Genomic DNA, 17,540 nt, shown 5'->3' with positions numbered 1-17,540 from the left:
ACACCCAAATGAGTGAAAAGGGTCTCTGGCTGATTGGATCCTAATTGGAAACACAGATTTTCTCTTCATTTCAGTGCAAGAGTTGTCCTGAAGATGCTAAATGTTTAGATGTTTGAATGGTTGAAGTAGTAAAAGAGCAAAAACATCCAGAAGCTACTAGAACAATGAAGAAGAACCAGGGGGAAAATATAGCTGAATCAGCATCACCCAATGAAAACATCTGGACTCACCGAGCCTTTTTGCAGTCCCTCACAGCTGGAACCAGCCTAAGTCTTCCATTCTCTGATGTGTTGAACTTCATCAGGTCGAACTCATCCAGAACCTCCTCTGACATCTGCAGCATGTAGGCCAGAGCTGAGCACTGGGTCTCTGAGAGGTACTTCTCTGATTTCAGGAGCTGTTGGATCTCCTGATAAACTGAGGGGTCCTTCATCTCCTGACGACAGTGGAAGATGTTGATGCTTCTATCAGGAGAAATATCTTCATCAGTTTTCACCTCCTTCAGATTATTTATGACTCTCTGGATGGTTCCTGGACTGGTCTCCATCTGACCCAGCAGGCCTCCTAAGAGGCTCTGGTTGGACTCCACCAAGAGGCCATGAAGGAAGCGAAGAAACATGTCCAGGTGGCCATTTTTACTGCTGAGAGATTTCTCCATGACTTTCTTCATGAAGTCCTCCAGGGATGTTTCTCTGCATTCTTCTCCCAGGAAGTTCTCCACCACCTCCGTGTTCCTGCTGGTGAAGCAGTGGAGCATGTAGACTGCAGCCAGAAACTCCTGGAAGCTCAGATGAACAAAGCAGTAGACTGAGATGTCATCCATTCCTCTCTCCTCTTTAAAGATCTCAGTGAACACTCCTGAGAACCATGAAGCATCTTGGAAGCTGATGCCACACTTTTCCAGGTCTGGTTTATAGAAGATCAGGTTTCCTTCCAGCAGCTGCTCAAAGGCCAGTTTTCCCAGGGAATGAACCATCTTGATGTTCTCTGGAGTCCATAGGGAGTTTGTCTTCTGTCTTCGACCATACTTGATCATTTTCCGTTTGATCTGAAGTATCAGGAAGTGGATGTACATCCCAGTCAGGGTCTTTGGCAGCTCTGCTCTATCTCAACAAACTATCCAGAACATCAGCGGTAATCCAGCAGAAGACGGGAATGTGACACATGATGAAGAGACTTTTTAATCTTTTAATGTGAGATGTGATCCTGCTGGCCTTCTCTTCATCTCTGAACCTCTTCCTGAAGTACTCCTCCTTCTGTGGATCGGTGAACCCTCTGACCTCAGTCACCATGTCAATGAACTCATTTTTGATCTGATGAGCTGCTGCAGGTCGTGTGGTTATCCAGAAGAGAGCCTTAGGAAGCAGTTTCCCGCTGATAAGGTTCGTCAGCAGAACATCCACTGAGGTGGACTCTGTAACATCAGTCAGGATCTTGGTGTTGTTGAGAGAAAGTCGACTCTCATCCAGACCATCAAGGATGAAAATAACCTGGAAGTCTTCAAAGTTGTGGTCCCTGCATCTCTGATTGGCTTAAAGTGTTTATGAATCAGTGCCACCAAGCTGAACTCTGTTTTCAGAACATTCAGCTCTCTGAAGGTGAATGGAAATATGAACTGGATGTTCTGGTTGGTTCTGCCTTCAGCCCAATCTAGAGTGAACTTCTGTGTTAGGACTGTTTTTCCGATGCCAGCCACGCCCATCGTCATCACGGTTCTGATCTGATCCCTTCTTCTAGGTGGTTTGAAGATGTCTTCTGGTCTGATTGTTGTTCCTGATCTGTTTTGTTTCCAGGACGCTGCTTCAATCCTTCTGACCTCATGTTCATCATTCACCTCTCTAGTCTTCCCCTCTGTGATGAAGAGCTCTGTGTAGATCTCATTGAGAAAGGTTTTCTTTCCAGCTTTAGCTACGCCTTCAGAGACACATTCAAACTTCTTCTTCAGAGACCCTTTAAGGTAACGCTGACATCGACCATTAACATCTGTATGAAGAAACAAAGAAACAGGAGGAACCATTTCAGCCAAACAAAGAATAAAAACTATTTCTGATATTATTAGGGAGGGCTCTATTGGTACATTTCAATGGAGGAAACATTCATTATTTACACAAAAGTAACTGTTTTTTATACCAAGGTATTTAATTAAGAGGGTCATTGTTCCAATCAGGGGCCTCATGTACAAAGAGTGGAGAACTTTCAATTAGAAGTTCGCACCAGGAAGAATTCCTGAAACAACATCCTGAAGCAGCAAACAATATGCCCAAATATCAAAATCATTTTTCTAGGGATTGATTGGACTGATTGCCTTGTTCCCTCACCAGAGGATGGAGAACAGGGTTCCTATTGGGGTCTGTAGGGGAGCTAGTTCCCTGGGAGCAGATCATTCCCCAGTTCCTTGCTCCCTATGGTGAATCCTTCCCCTCACCTGCTCCATCACACTACCACACAGAGTCTTGGGGAGGAGATCATCAACAGGGTGGGTCCCCATCCACATTGGATGGGGGTCTGGGACATTAGAGGGTTTGGCCCCGCCCTTGGGTGTGTGTGTGTTCATGGGGGGAGTTGAGGGGGGGCTGTACGGCAGGTACGATATGAAGTGGCAATGGCCGGCGCTGATGGAGGGGGTGGGCCTGGGCTGTAATGTACTTTCCTCCATATGGTGGGCTTCTATGTCTCTCTGTCTGTCTGTATATATATGCAGGAATATGGATCAATATATGAGCACAGCTGAGAAGGGAATCTAAATACCAGAGATGCCAAACATCAGATCCTGGTAGACAGAACAGTCCTTTGAGACTGCAGAACCCGAAACACTAACCTGAGCACTGCCTGGATTGATTACAAGAAAGCCTATGACTTAATGCCACACACTTGGATAATTGATGTTTGGAGTTATACAACATCAAAAGAATTCTAAGAGCTTTCTTTGCAAACTTAATGAGGTTGTGGAAAACCAACCTTGAGGTCAATGCCAAGCCACTTGCACAAGTCTCCATCAAATGTATGATATACCAAGAAGATGCGCTGTCCCCAGCGCTGTTCTGCATAGGTCTGAACCCCCTCAGTCAAATAATCAACAAGACTGGCTATGGATACCGAATTAGGAATGGGGCCATCATCAGTCACCTTGTCTACATGGATGACATCCAGCTGTATGCTAAGAATGGGTGCTGTACAGAGCAATGATGACCCCCCAACATAATTTCCATTATAAATGTAAAAACTGTAGTGGTTTAAATATGAAAACTACACAAATGGGATTTTTTTACTCACCCAACAACACCTAGGGAGCATTCAATGAATTCTACTGATTTAAGGGATTTTTAATATTGCTTCATTGTTGTTTTTAATAATTCTTGAACCTTCAATTCAAATCAATTCAGTGTATTTATATAGTGCCAATTCACAACACGACAGTGACACCTGGAGGGGCGTGATCGGGAGGAACGGTCCCCCGGCTCTGAACGTGCTGTCTCATTATTGGACTTGCAAGTCACGGATTGCCCATAATGAACACCATGTTCAGGCATAAGGATGTCCATCGGTGCACTTGGCACCAGGACACCCTAGGCCGAAGGTTGATGATCGATTTTGTAGTCGTATCTTCTGATCTTCGGCCACATGTCTTGGACACTCAGGTTAAGAGAGGGGCGGAACTGTCCACCAACCACCACCTGGGGGTGAGCTGGATACGCTGGAAGAGGAGGAAACCTGAAAGACTCGGCAGGCCCAAACGAGTAGTGAGGGTCTGCTGGGAACGTCTGGTGGAACCCTCGGTCAGGGACGTGTTCAACTCCCACCTCCGAGAGAGCTTCTCTCAGGTTCCGAGGGAGGTTGGAGACATGGAGTCCGAATGGGCTGTGTTCTCTGCCTCTATTGTTGATGCGGCTGCCCGTAGCTTTCGCCGTAAGATTTGCAGTGCCTGTCGTGGTGGCAATCCCCGAACCCGGTGGTGGACACCGATAGTAAGGGATGCTGTCAAGCTGAAGAAGGAGTCCTATCAAGCTTGGCTGGCTTGTGGGACTCCTGAAGCAGCAAGCAGGTACCATGAGGCTAAGCATGTCATGGCCCGGGCGGTTGCAGATGCAAAATCTCGGGCCTGGGAGGAGTTCGGAGGGGCCATGGAAAAAGACTTTGAACAGGAAGAAACCTCCAGCAGAACCAGGCTCAGTGTGAGCGGCCATCTGCTGAGGCCCACTGGGGTTCAAGGAGACAGAAGCAGACATAGAAAAAGAAGCATAGATACAAAAGGCAACTGTCAACCAGCTCCACAGGCGGCCCCGTCCAGGAAACACACAGCCAGGCAGACGAGCTCCGAGCCAGCTCCCATGTCAGAGGATGAAGAGAGCACATCCAGTTAGTCACAGTCAGAGAAACAGGACTACACTGGAAAACAGGCCAAGCTCCAACATCTAGAAACAAAGGTGTGCAAAGCTAACATGAGAAAAAGCAGAGAGAGCAGAATGTTAGAGATTGAACTAACAGATTCTGCAGAGTGGGAGAATAGAGATAGAATGAAGCAGAATGGTGAAAAAGGGGTCCCTATGTCCTCCAGCAGTATAAACCTAAAGAAGCATAATTACAGTAGCTGCCATTTAATTCCCCCACTTTATTTGATGGGCTCCTGGCCACTCCTTGGCTGGTCCCCTACACTTCCTTTTTAAACATACATTTTTCCTTAAATATTCTTTCTGTCATTAATTGTGGACATTAAGTTCTAAAGAGAAGCGCCATCTCCTGGTTAGACCCTGTAAATCAGTTAAATGGTGGAGTCAGAATAAAAAAAATATGCACACACAGGAGAAGGAGGGGGTCACTCCAGCGGCTGGATTTTGACGTGGAAGGGTCATTTTGAATGGCTACTACTGTATGGAGATAGCTCAGGATAACCTGAGCCACTCTAACTAGAAGCTTTATCAAAAAGGAAAGTTTTAAGCCTAGCCTTAAAAGTAGACAGGGTGTCTGCCTCACGGACTAAAACTGGTAGTTGGTTCCACAGGAGAGGAGCCTGAGAACTAAAAGATCTGCCTCCCATTCTACTTTTAGAAATTCTAGGAACCACTAGTAAACCTGCAGATTGAGAGCGAAGTGCTCTGTTAGGAACATCAGGAACAATCAGATCTCTGATATCAGATGGAGCTTGGCCATTTAAGGCTTTATATGTGAGAAGGAGGATTTTAAATTCTATTCTTGATTTAACAGGAAGCCAATGAAGAGAAGCCAGGATAGGAGAGATATGATCTCTCTTTTTCATTTTCATCAGAACTCTGGCTGCAGCATTTTGGATCAGCTGAAGGCTTTTAACTACAGTTTGTGGACTTCCTGATAGTAAAGAATTACAATAGTCCAGCCTTGAAGTAACAAATGCATGGACTAGTTTCTCAGCATCACCCCTGGACAGGATATTTCTAATTTTTGCAATGTTCCTCAGATGAAAGAAGGAAATTCTAGAAACCTCTTTGATCAGGACCTAAATGACAGGTCCTGATCAAAAATAACACCAAGATTTTTTACTTTATTATCTGAAATCAGTTTAATCCCATCCAAATGAAGTGACTGACTAATCAGCTTCTTTTTCAGAGACTCTGGTCCAAAGACTATAACTTCTGTTTCACCAGAGCTGTTTCAGTGCTATGAGGTGTTAAGACAGACGGAAACTCTTAAAAAAGTTTACAATGGGGTACTCAGTCCCACACTTGTTTTGGAACTACTTTCTAAAGGAGTCTAGTTTAGGAAGGAAGATTGCATGGGCGTAGGTTTGCATAGGGACCATAGGGACATGTCTCTACAAAAATTTTGGACCGACCTACTTGTCCCTACCAATAATTGGATGTGAACATGTTTATAATTTACAATCCAGCTTTGTGGCAGCAGTGGCTTCTTTTCCTCTGGCAGCTCCTCTGCCTGGTAGCTGCAGCTGGTCTTTCCTGTATCTTTTCTGTAGCAGCGCATCAACTGTGCTGTTTAACTCCTCTGATTTTTCTGTCTTAAGTTCCGCCTTCTCTCTTTCTGATTGCTTGTTTTCGAATCTGTATGTGAGCGTTTGTGCATGCTTGGAGCATGAAAAAAAAATGATGCCAGAATACGGCGATTACCAAAATTAACATTAGGCTTTGAAACTAGTCCCAATTAAAAAACTAAATATTATCTAGGCTAAAACAGGCAAAAGCTTCAGATTGCAGTTCTGTAAAGAAGTAGGAGAGAGATTTGATTTGTGGAACTTGAGAAATTTAAGTAACCAACGTTAGGATTTCTTTTATAATACGAAATAATCTGAGTCAGACAAGAGTTCTGCAAATGCTGTTAAAATGAGCAAAGACTGTAAACTGTCAACATTTCTGATTCCCTTTCACCAATTATTTCTTTTATAGAACATAACACGAGAAGGATGCTAAAGATCTGCTATTTTTGTTTTCCACATAAAAATAGTTCTGTTTAATTGATTGTACTTCTAGAAATAGGATAAAGACAAACAGAGGAACCCTATTTACATTGATTCTATTTTTCTAGATTTCCACACGGTCCATAAGTAAATTAGTACAAACATTAATTTTTGGTAAATAATGCCTGAATCTGGCTGTTTATTTTGGATACTATTACATTACAGATACGATTGTGTTATATTGTCTTTTATACTGCTAAAAGTGATTTTAACAATAGGAATAAACTTAGGTTCATTGTTAGTGTTGTGTTTGAAGATGATGCCACTAAAAAAGAAAATAGACATAAGGAGCTATTTAAACAGTCAGATAGTAAGAAATATAGGATGATGATAAAAGGTTGTTAAATTTAATCCTTTACTATTAAAAACACTTGTATAATAGAAACAAACAAACAACTAATTGTATGAAACAGATATAATGATGCAGGGCAGCCTCAGGGTGAAGCAGCTGCCTTTCACTGCTGCATGATGGAAGAAATGTGTTTGAAATGTTACCATAAAATTAGGGCTGCAACTAATGATTATTCTATCGATTATTTTTCTGATGAATCTATTAATAATCAGATCACCCAAAGGTTCCTTAAAGAAGATTTTTTTACTAAATGAAATCAGGTGAAACAGAAATGTTTCCTCTTGAGGAGTTCTGGATGGAGAATATTGACAGACAAAAACTTTTTTAAATCTTAAATGCAAAATGTTTACATATTTTTTCACAATCTTGGTATAATTCCTGCTCTAAGTGGGTTGCTCTGTCAGCTAAAGGCGCATTTTAGTGGCCCTATACTCCAGTTAATGAATAATCAATTACTAAATTAGTTGACGATTATTTAAATAATCGATTAATATGATTGTTTAATCCATAGATAAAATACATGAAATGGGCGACAGAGTAACTACAGCCAAGATGTACAACTTGTATAGTGAAGTTAATATTTTAAACGCTCAGTGTCGGTTCCTCTTATAGTTCCAGTACTCATGTAAGTACTTTACATTTTTTTGCCGTCCTTTTAATGTATTCTTTTGCATGATACAGAGAGAGCATATTAGATAAAAAAATAAGAGTGGGGTTTAACTCTGTTTACCTCTGCACAATTCTATATCTTCAAAAGAAAACAGGATAAATCCACATATAACAGACATATTTAGACTATATTTGGTTAAATAGTAGCTGGTAAGTTTGTATGCTTTTCCAACAACGCAAGGCAGAGCCTATTTATATTATTCATTCACCAACAGACTCATTTAAATTGCAACGCTCACTATGTGAAAGAAACTTAGAGAATAATTGTATTTTGTCTGTTCTCGCCTTTTCATGTCATTCAACATTTCAGCTTAGAGAATGACAAACAGTCTGATTACAGTATTGGAGTATCATTTATTTCACCCAAGGAAAAGCACTACATACTGTTGGGATATATTGCCATATTGCCAGTTAATTAAATCTCAGACCTATAATCCAATAGAGAATTGGTGATTTGGGACTTCAGCTGCGTTGTTTCTTGGTTGCTGCTATTCTGAAGCTGTGAGATCAGATTGTGGTACGGTGCATCACATAGGTGTTAGGAATCCAGTCTGTGTGGGTTGTGCTTTTTCCCCTCCACCACCAGGCGGCGCCCTGTTCTCGTTGGTCCTCCCACACACCTGCGGCTGGTTGGCTCATTATTGAGGACTTCTTAAGCGTTGGACTGCCACTACTTCGACGCCAGAGTGTTTGCCAGTTTTGGGTACTCTAGCCAAGCTGAGTTTAGCTGAGTCTAACTGAGTTTTTGTTTCTCTGAGCCTAACATGATTCTTTGCCTTTCGGCAGGAAGTCATCCTGAATTCTGGATGTTTGGCCTTCTTCCCCCGGAAGGATCGTTTGTGCTTCACACTGAGCAGAGGATTCATCACCACACGACCCGTTCAAGCTCTCCAGGAAATCTAAGTGGCAGTCCGTTCCATTGCTCCTCAGGAACCAATCAAACCAAAGACCTGTCCTCCCTCCAACGAGCCCCTCAATCTCTGGAAAAACCCACACTGACTGGATTCAGGGAAGAAACCTTTATCGTGAGTCCCGTTTATCTCTGTGATGGCAAGATGTCGTTCAAAGTTCCCACGGACCGTGAACTAACCTCTGTGAACTTCCCTTAAAACTTCCAGTTCCGGTTCACCAGATCTCTGAGTTTCCCCGAATCCAACCCTTTGATCTCCTCAATAAACCTGTTAAACTTTTCTCTGGTTTCTCTGCGTGGTTTTCTGTATGTGGGTCAGATCTCTTAAATACATCATGAAAATAGGTTCTTAAAGTCACATCAACTGGGTCAGTGTAGAACACATTGACAGAGATTATTGTCTCCCTCTAGTGGTAGCTTGTGTAATTACAACTACTCAGCTGATTCCTGTGTTTTGAGATCCAAATTGTGTTGTGCTCTCTTTGGCGCCATCTGGTGGCATAGGCGTGTAATTGCAACCATAGTTTGAAAATTTCTAGGTGAAGGCACCTTGTCTCCCCCTGGTGGTGGATTCTGAAATTGCAGCTGAATGGTGTAAGGAGGGGGTTACTTATTTTTTTCCCCTTTCTTTTATGCTGTTTCACTGTTGCTTTCTGTGCCGTGAACAAACAGTGTTTTAAAAATTGGAGAGTGGTAAACTTAAAACTGCAGGTATATATACAAAAAAAAAAAAAAAAAACAGCAGCTGCACAATTAAACCTAAAATGTTTAACTGTGCAGCTGCTGCCAACTTTTACCACTTCTGCATGGTTTTCCAACACTGCATTATCCATTTTGTGTGCAAGTGTTGTTTGTTTAACAGTTTTCTACACATACACACATATTTACATACACGTGCGCACATCTATATATATGCACATTATCAAACCCAGCCAATCTTACTTACTGAAAGGAGAGTGATTTAAACCATTAGAAACCCACAGATTTAAACGCAGTTGGCAACCTGTCAAATTAAAGAGGAAGTCGCACGTTGAAAGCAACCTGCGTATCGTTTTATCCGCATGTTTATACACCTGCCGTATAGGAAACAAACCTACAGTAAATGGAGTGTGTTTGTTTAATGCATGTAGTGCTAACAGGGTTAGTGATTTGTAGCTGGTGTGCTGCATTTCCTGCTTCGTTCCCCCCTTGAATCGAATGGATAGGGATCAGGATCAGATAGCAGTGGGAGCTTCAGCGGCCTCCATAGAAATGGAAGCCCAGAACCTAATAAGCTCAGTGATTTCATTGTCACAAGACGAACACAGAGCCTTTAATAGTCGCGATCTAGAGGCTTGTGACAGAGAGATTCAGAGACTCATGGAGTCAACTAGGAAGCCAGGGAAAGAATGCTTATTGCAAACGTGTTTGGTCAACTTGCATTACTGTACCAGAGAAAGACACAATTAAAAACAGAACTGTGCCTAAAGGCAGAAGAACTGCGTGTAGAAGCTGAAGAACTGCGTTTAGAAGCCGAAGAAAGGGCAAGGAAGGCAGAGGAGAATGGGATGACCTCCAACGTCCAGAACAAACGGCAAACGGGGGTAGTGCCCTGCTCGCAGGACAAAGGATCAGATGAAGGGTCAGGAGAAGAACCAGAAAGAGCAGAAGGTTCCCAAAAGAGAGAAGAAAGCAAACTCACCCCTGCTTTAGATAGGGTTGATAGAAAGAGTACCAGGGGAGATCCTCCTCTGGCAACCACAGAGCAGAGAGCTAACGTGAGGGAGAAGGGAAGGTTCGGTAGTGTAGTGAGTAGTTCCACCCAGCAGAGCAGCTTCAGACCGCACAGGATGCCGGACCTGAGTGGCATGCCAGGTCCTAGTTATAGAACAACAAGCAGGTCCAACCAAACACGAAGCACAATCTGCTATGACACACTCTTGCCACAAAGGCAGCTGTACAGCCAATCATGGGACACTGGTGAGCATTACAGCCCTGAGCCGCGGCCATGGCCTAAGAGTTACGGAGCAACAGGCCCACCAGTGTACCATGAGCGGCCTCACATGCCTTCATGGAGGTCAGAGCAGAGCTTTCCACCCTACCGTGACAGTAGCTGGCTAGAGCTCTCATACGAGGATTCAGACGGTCCAGCTCCAATTCCAGAACGGGGATTACAAATGTGAAAACTTGAATCCCTCACCCACGACATAGAGCATTTTGTACCCAGCAACACTGAATCAATTTTTTAAGGACTACCTTAGAGAGGTAGAACGCTGTCTTTTAGATTCACCCCATCCCTCCGCCCGGAAGAAGTTAAAGGTAATCTGGAAAACTACTTCAAGAAGCGTGCATGTGTTCATAGAGAGCCTCCAGCTCTCTGTTCGAGACCGCTATTCCTCTCTTTGTCAAGCACTGAGAGAGGAATATTCAGTGCACGCTGATCCGGGCTCCGCGATGTTCAGTGCCCTCGGCATCCAACAGAAAAGAAATTACCGAATTACCGATTAAAGAATTACCGAGAGATTATTACTGTCGGTTGCGAGCTGCATATTTTCAGGGGCGCAGTGCCCCTGGGCTGGAGGAAGACCACTCACTAAAATATATTTTCCTCCACAATCTTCACGAAAGCATAAGATATGATGTTACCATGTATTGCCGAACCAAAATCCTCACCATGCAAGAAATAAGGAAATATGCACAGATAGCATGGGAAACGCGCGTCCGCACCAGCAAGGGTACAGATAGCGAACACAGGGTCCTACAGGTTCAGGCAGAATCAGGGAGAAAGTAAGAGTTGGAGGGACAAGAGGTTCCTCCTTCCAAAGCTAGATTTATAAACAGATCACGCAATCGTGATACCGGCCTACAAGAAAAGAGAGGTTTCCAGGATTGGAGGAGTTCACAGAATAGAGAGGACAGTGAGTTCCAAACGAGGTACAGATCAGAGATGAGCCGATATGACAGACAGCCTGACCAGAGGAAGCTTAAGGAGTGTGAAGGGAGAGATCAGGGTGGGAAGCTAGAGCAGTCAGCGATCAAGGAGATGGAAGCTAACCTCCGTTGGTTGTTAACAGAAATAGTTCGTCAGATCAACAAACCCCTCTCAGACCCCAGCTGAACATGAAAATCCTCCAGGAAAACCTGACCTGAAGCCTTCATTAGCATGACTAGGTGGAGACTTACCTTCCACAGCTTCCTTATTACACTAAGTGGAAAAAGGTCCAGGTGGTAAGCCCCCAGAATCCCCTCAGATCTCATCAGGAAAAACCTTTATTTTGGTCCACCTCTTTTCAGAGAAGACCAATCCTCGCTCAGAAAAACATCCGTACCAGGAAGTCAGCAACATTTCTCAGGATGTAAGATCACAAATGGGTCTTACTTAGACTGTAGAACCGGTTCTGGCCTGTTCAGGTCAGCTGCTGCCCATAGCTCACCTGCAGAGGTCCAGGGAGGCGGCAAAGCAACCCGACACACTTCCCAGCAGGGGACACATCAATCGTCTCCATTATCTGACAGCAAACAGGTGTGTTCCCTAGAACATTCCACCTGATACCAGGGATATCAGCCCTTTTGGAAAAAAACTCCTCCTAAGCAAAGGGGGGTTACATCCATTTGGCTCAATTTACAGATAAACTGGATCGGACCAGTTCTCATCCCGATAGAAGGTAATGGACATCTTGCATTTGTAACATTTTTCTCCATAGAACAGGTAGACAGAATCAAATGCAACCCAGAATCCACTTCTGCCCGTGGAATGGAGTGCGCCTCCATTCTTAAAAACACATGTGCATAGTACCAGGCAGATTGAGTGTATGTTAACACACAGGAAAACATGCACTGATCTCATAAGGTTTCATTTCCATATTTCAAAATTTCACAGCTTTAAGCTAGTCTCTTCTTAAGGGAAGGACCATAAGGTCATAATATCCATAAACCATTTGTGATAATAATGCATTGGATGGATCCAACAGAAGTGGCAAAACTTGACATGATATCCTATAAGTTGTCAGAAATATACGCAGGTTAGATGACCCATCCTGAACCAGCTTGCTAAAAAGAGTGATCAAACACATCTGATCCCCTTTCTAGATCTGGTAAAGATTTAAAGTTTTGAACGGTCTCTAATGCTTGCAACACCTGCAAACTCACTGGGCTCATAACTTAGCCATTCCAATCTTCCAAAACTCTGATAGCTTAGAAATTGGATTCATGCTAAATCTTTGTAACGTCATTAGGCTTAATTCCGTCTTAAATGCGAGTTATTAGCATATTGGCCTCAATATTAGCCTATACTGACATCGATCTCAAGCTCAATCTGATCCATAACTTCATCCAAATCTGGCACCAAAGATAAGATGCCTAACGGATTTACCCATAACACTAGTCATAGAAATGACCACACTGATGCTATGCAATGTCCATTCCATGGTTCTTCATATTCCCAGGATCATCACCACAGCGACTGCCCTCCACCCTTGTTGCCCCAGATTCATAGCGTCACATATTCAGAACCCCTGAAAGAATGAGCTATGAATATCCATTAGTATTCTTTATCTATCTCTTTCCTCTTTCTTTGCATGCTTTCTTAAAGACGAACACTGAACCACGAATGCTAGAACAGTGGTGAATGTACAACAAATGCCCACTTCTCAATGTTTGGTTACATTGTAATGACATTAGTTAGCTAGCTAGAAATAACCTCGCCGAGCTCCAACCTGCTCTCATCCAAGTCCGGCACCCACCTCTAACGAACTATCAAGTTACCCATTGGAGGCCTAGATGGAATCGTGTGGCAATGCGGATTAATGGACTTGGTTAGCTTTAAAGACTGAGACGGATACCCAATCTTCAAAGCTAAAAGGGGAGGAATATGTTGGGATATATTGCCACAATGGGATATATGCCATCGTGCATAGCGGCCAAGCTAACTCGGGAGTTAGCTTGGCCCTCCACTCCTTTCTAGACCAAAGGCAACTCAAAGTAATATCACTCCCCATTTCTTTTGGTGCATTAATGAGGTTCTGTGCTTAGCAAGAGAGAAAGGTAGATTCAGGGATTTAAATTAATGCTGATTTTAATCTGTGTTGGTTATTAGAGTTCTGGTTCATTGGTTGAAATAAGTGTGCTGTGAAAGCTGCAAGTGATATTTCTTTCTCCTGCTCTGTCCTATCCTGGTTTTGTTTTGTTTTTTCATGCTTTAGAGTAGTTATAGAGTTTGCCACATTCAACCGTGTGTGGTCACATGGTTGAGGACCAGTGTTACCGCCCCCCCCTCCCCCCCACCCTTTCATCACATGAAGAGGGAGGTCTCTCATACATTTACATGGCTTCACCACATACACAAACCCCGCCCTGTTGATGCCGTTTTGCTAAAACGACTTCTGCTGCGGTTGTTTAATGCATTTTAACCATCTACCATTTTTAAGCTGAATGTATTAATAGGGGGTTTTCAGGTGACGTCATGCTCACGTGACTACTCAGCGCGTCCGCCATATTGGGTGGCAGCCTTAGGCAGTATACAGGTGCTGGTCATAAAATTAGAATATCATGAAAAAGTAGATTGATTTCAGTAATTCCATTTAAAAAGTGAAACTTGTATATTATATTCATACATTACATACAAACTCATATATTTCAGATGTTTATTTTGTTTAATTTTGATGATTACAAATGACAACAAATGAAAATCTCAAATTCATCATATCAGAAAATTAGAATATTACTGAAGACCAATAAAAACAAAGGATTTATAGAAATGTTGGCCAACTGAAAAGTATGAACATGAAAAGTATGAGCATGTACAGCACTCAGTATTTAGTTGGGCCTCCTTTGGCCTGTATTACTGCAGCAATGCGGCGTGGCATGGAGTCGATCAGTCTGTGGCACTGCTCAGGTGTTATGATAGCCCAGGTTGCTCTAATAGTGGCTTTTAGCTCTTCTGAATTGTTGGGTCTGGTGTATTGCATCTTCTTCTTCACAATACCCCATAGATTTTCTATGGGGTTAAGGTCAGGAGAGTTTGCTGGCCAATTAAGAACAGGGATACCATGGTCCTTCAACCAGGTACTGGTAGCTTTGGCACTGTGTGCAGGTGCCAAGTCCTGTTGGAAAATGAAATCTGCATCTCCAAAAAGTTGGTCAGCTGCAGGAAGCATGAAGTGCTCTAAAACTTCCTGGTATGTGGCTGCGTTGACCCTGGACCTCAAAAAACCCAATGGACCAACACCAGCAGATGACATGGCACCCCAAACCATCACTGACTGTGGAAACTTTACACTGGACTTCAAGCAACGTGGATGAAGTGCCTCTCTTCTTTTCCTCCAGACTCTGGGACCTTGATTTCCAAAGGAAATGCAAAATTTACTTTCATCAGAGAACATGACTTTGGACCACTCACCAGCAGTCCAGTCCTGTTTCTCTTTAGCCCAGGCAAGACGCTTCTGACGCTGTCTGTGGTTCAAGAGTGGCTTGACACAAGGAATGCGACAGCAGAAACCCATGTCTTTCATACGTCTGTGTGTGGTGGTTCTTGAAGCACTCACTCCAGCTGCAGTCCACTCTTTGTGAATCTCCCCCACATTTTTGAATGGGTTTTGTTTCACAATCCTCTCCAGGGTGCGGTTATCTCTCTTGCTTGTACACTTTTTTCGACCACATCTTTTCCTTCCCTTCGCCTCTCTATTAATGTGCTTGGACACTGAGCTCTGTGAACAGCCAGCCTCTTTAGCGATGACCTTTTGTGTCTTGCCCTCCTTGTGCAAGGTGTCGATGGTCGTCTTTTGGACAACTGTCAAGTCAGCAGTCTTCCCCATGATTGTGTAGCCTATAGAACTAGACTGAAAGACCATTTAAAGGCTTTTGCAGGTGGTTTGAGTTAATTAGCTGATTAGAGTGTGGCACCAGGGGCCATCAATTTTGAACCTTTTCACAATATTCTAATTTTCTGATATGATGAATTTGAGATTTTCATTTGTTGTCATTTGTAATCATCAAAATTAAACAAAATAAACATCTGAAATATATGAGTTTGTATGTAATGTATGAATATAATATACAAGTTTCACTTTTTAAATTGAATTACTGAAATCAATCTACTTTTTCATGATATTCTAATTTTATGACCAGCACCTGTAGACAGTGAAAAATGGTGAAAACCTGTGTAATTGTTGGTTGCACGGCCCGTGGAGGTGGAGATCAACGCACTTTCTATCGCATACCAGCCGTAATCGTGAATCAATGTGAAAAAACAAAACAGCTATCTGAACAACGCCGTCACCTATGGCTGACACGGATATCCAGGTCCGATTTGGACGGTGTGAAGCTGGAATACGCCAGAGTCTGCAGTGCTCACTTTGTCACAGGTAATTAACTGTCAAGCATTTAAAACATGTAAGAATATATTAATAATAGGGCTTGGGCGTCATGACGTATTACTTTCCGTGGCCGCAATGTTGACCGCCTCCGCCGCCGCTACTCAGACTACTGCCTATGACTACCGCGTACTGGACTCCCTCTCTCAGTCGTGCTTTAATTTGATTAATTTCACCTTAACTTGATTTCAACCAGCGGGAAAAGGCTCAAATATGTGAGAAACCCGGAGGGTTTAGGGAGGTTTGGCAGTTAACGTTACTAACCAAACCTTTGAAACACACAGCAGCTAGTTAAAAGTACATTACATGCCTGAGTGGTTGTTAGCACTAACGGTTAGCACTGTTTGCTGGCTTTATGAGCTGCAGCTCCCAAACCCATCCATTCGTAAACTGCACATGAGAGTCCAAGGACTTGTAGCTTTGGAACTGTTCGCGCACCGCCAGTCGTTAGCCACCTAGCATAGCGAGCCCTGCGTCGGATTGTTTACATTTTTACCATCTTATTAAAACTCACCCGTCCACGTATGATGGCGATTTCCTTCATGTACATCACTTCGACATCTCGTACCCAACCAGATGTGAACTGGTTGTGAGCCTCTAGACCCTTGTACGCTCTCATTTCCTCAAGAGTGTGCAGAGGGTTTTCACTGAACACCGGGTTATGAACTATGTCGCCGTGCTCTACATTTGGCCAATCATCTGGATTGGTGCTAAACGAGGCACCGTGGAGGGCATAGGGGTCCATATGGTCGATCACGGAACATTTCCTCAGATATGTTCCATGATCTGGTGGCTCTAGCGTGCTGGCGTACTTATCCATTCGCGACATGATATATATGATATACGATAATATGCCACCCAAGATGGCGGACCGGAAGCTGGCCAGTGACGTCACTGAAAACCCCCTATTTTATGTTGTTTTAATTGCACTGTTATCATCATACCTGCTGCTATTCCAACGGACATTAGCGAATGTATTAACATCTGGCATATTTTGGACAATCTCAGAAGCCAGTTAAAGGGACTCTTAGGGTTGTATTCTTTTTTTAATTCTTTCTTTAGTTTTCTTTAAACTAGTCATTTAATCTACCTCGTGTTTATTTTCTAATAGTGTGTAGTGTTCTGCATAGATGTTAGAATTCTGTAATCCTGAATTATTAGAATAAAGACATCATTGTTTAACTTGTAACCAGAGATAAAAGGTTCCAGAGATAAAAGGTTCTTTATTGATAATTAATAGCTCTGCTGATAACTGAGCCTGGGTCACTAGATTGGTGTGGATACCTGGATTTTAACAGAACCATTTTGCTTCATAGTTCGCAGCTCTCATTGTTTTGGCAAACTTACACACAGAAGCAACACTAATTTTTGTGACCTCCGATCGGTGTAACCGGGTGTCATTACCACCAGCGTGAATAACAATCTTACTGTATTTAACTTTATCCTTAGCCATAAGTTTCAGGTAGGATTTGATGTCACCCATTGCTAATCACCAGAGTGGGCTTTTCAATGGATGCATCACTGAGCTGGGAAAATCTGTAAGAAAAGTGGAGGGGTGGTGACCGGTGGGCAGAGATACACGATTATGCTTTCTGTGTACTGTTACACATTCGCCTGGCTGCTCAGACACTTTTTGTGGACAACTACATGGGGTAGTCCCTGGTCTTGGTGGTTCCAGGTACTTACTAATATGCTATATTCTAACTCATGGATCTTTAACAGCCTAGAGCCAGGATTCTACCTCTGACACCCTTGCCTCCTACTGTAAGCTACAAAAATACTACACTTATTAGGACGCAGAGAATTAACTGAACATCT

At 43.1% G+C, this 17,540-nt stretch overlaps 1 pseudogene; it reads right to left on the bottom strand.

Moving 5' to 3' along the window:
* LOC119775006 overlaps positions 1 to 17,540 on the bottom strand; it is a 61,437-nt pseudogene that overhangs the window by 36,930 nt on the left and 6,967 nt on the right.

Source organism: Cyprinodon tularosa, unplaced genomic scaffold (assembly GCF_016077235.1).
Source record: "Cyprinodon tularosa strain WSP-4 unplaced genomic scaffold, ASM1607723v1 ctg843, whole genome shotgun sequence".
Lineage (NCBI taxonomy): Eukaryota > Metazoa > Chordata > Actinopteri > Cyprinodontiformes > Cyprinodontidae > Cyprinodon > Cyprinodon tularosa.
Note: the sequence above shows the minus strand (reverse complement) of the source record. Positions and strands in the feature narration are given on the sequence as shown.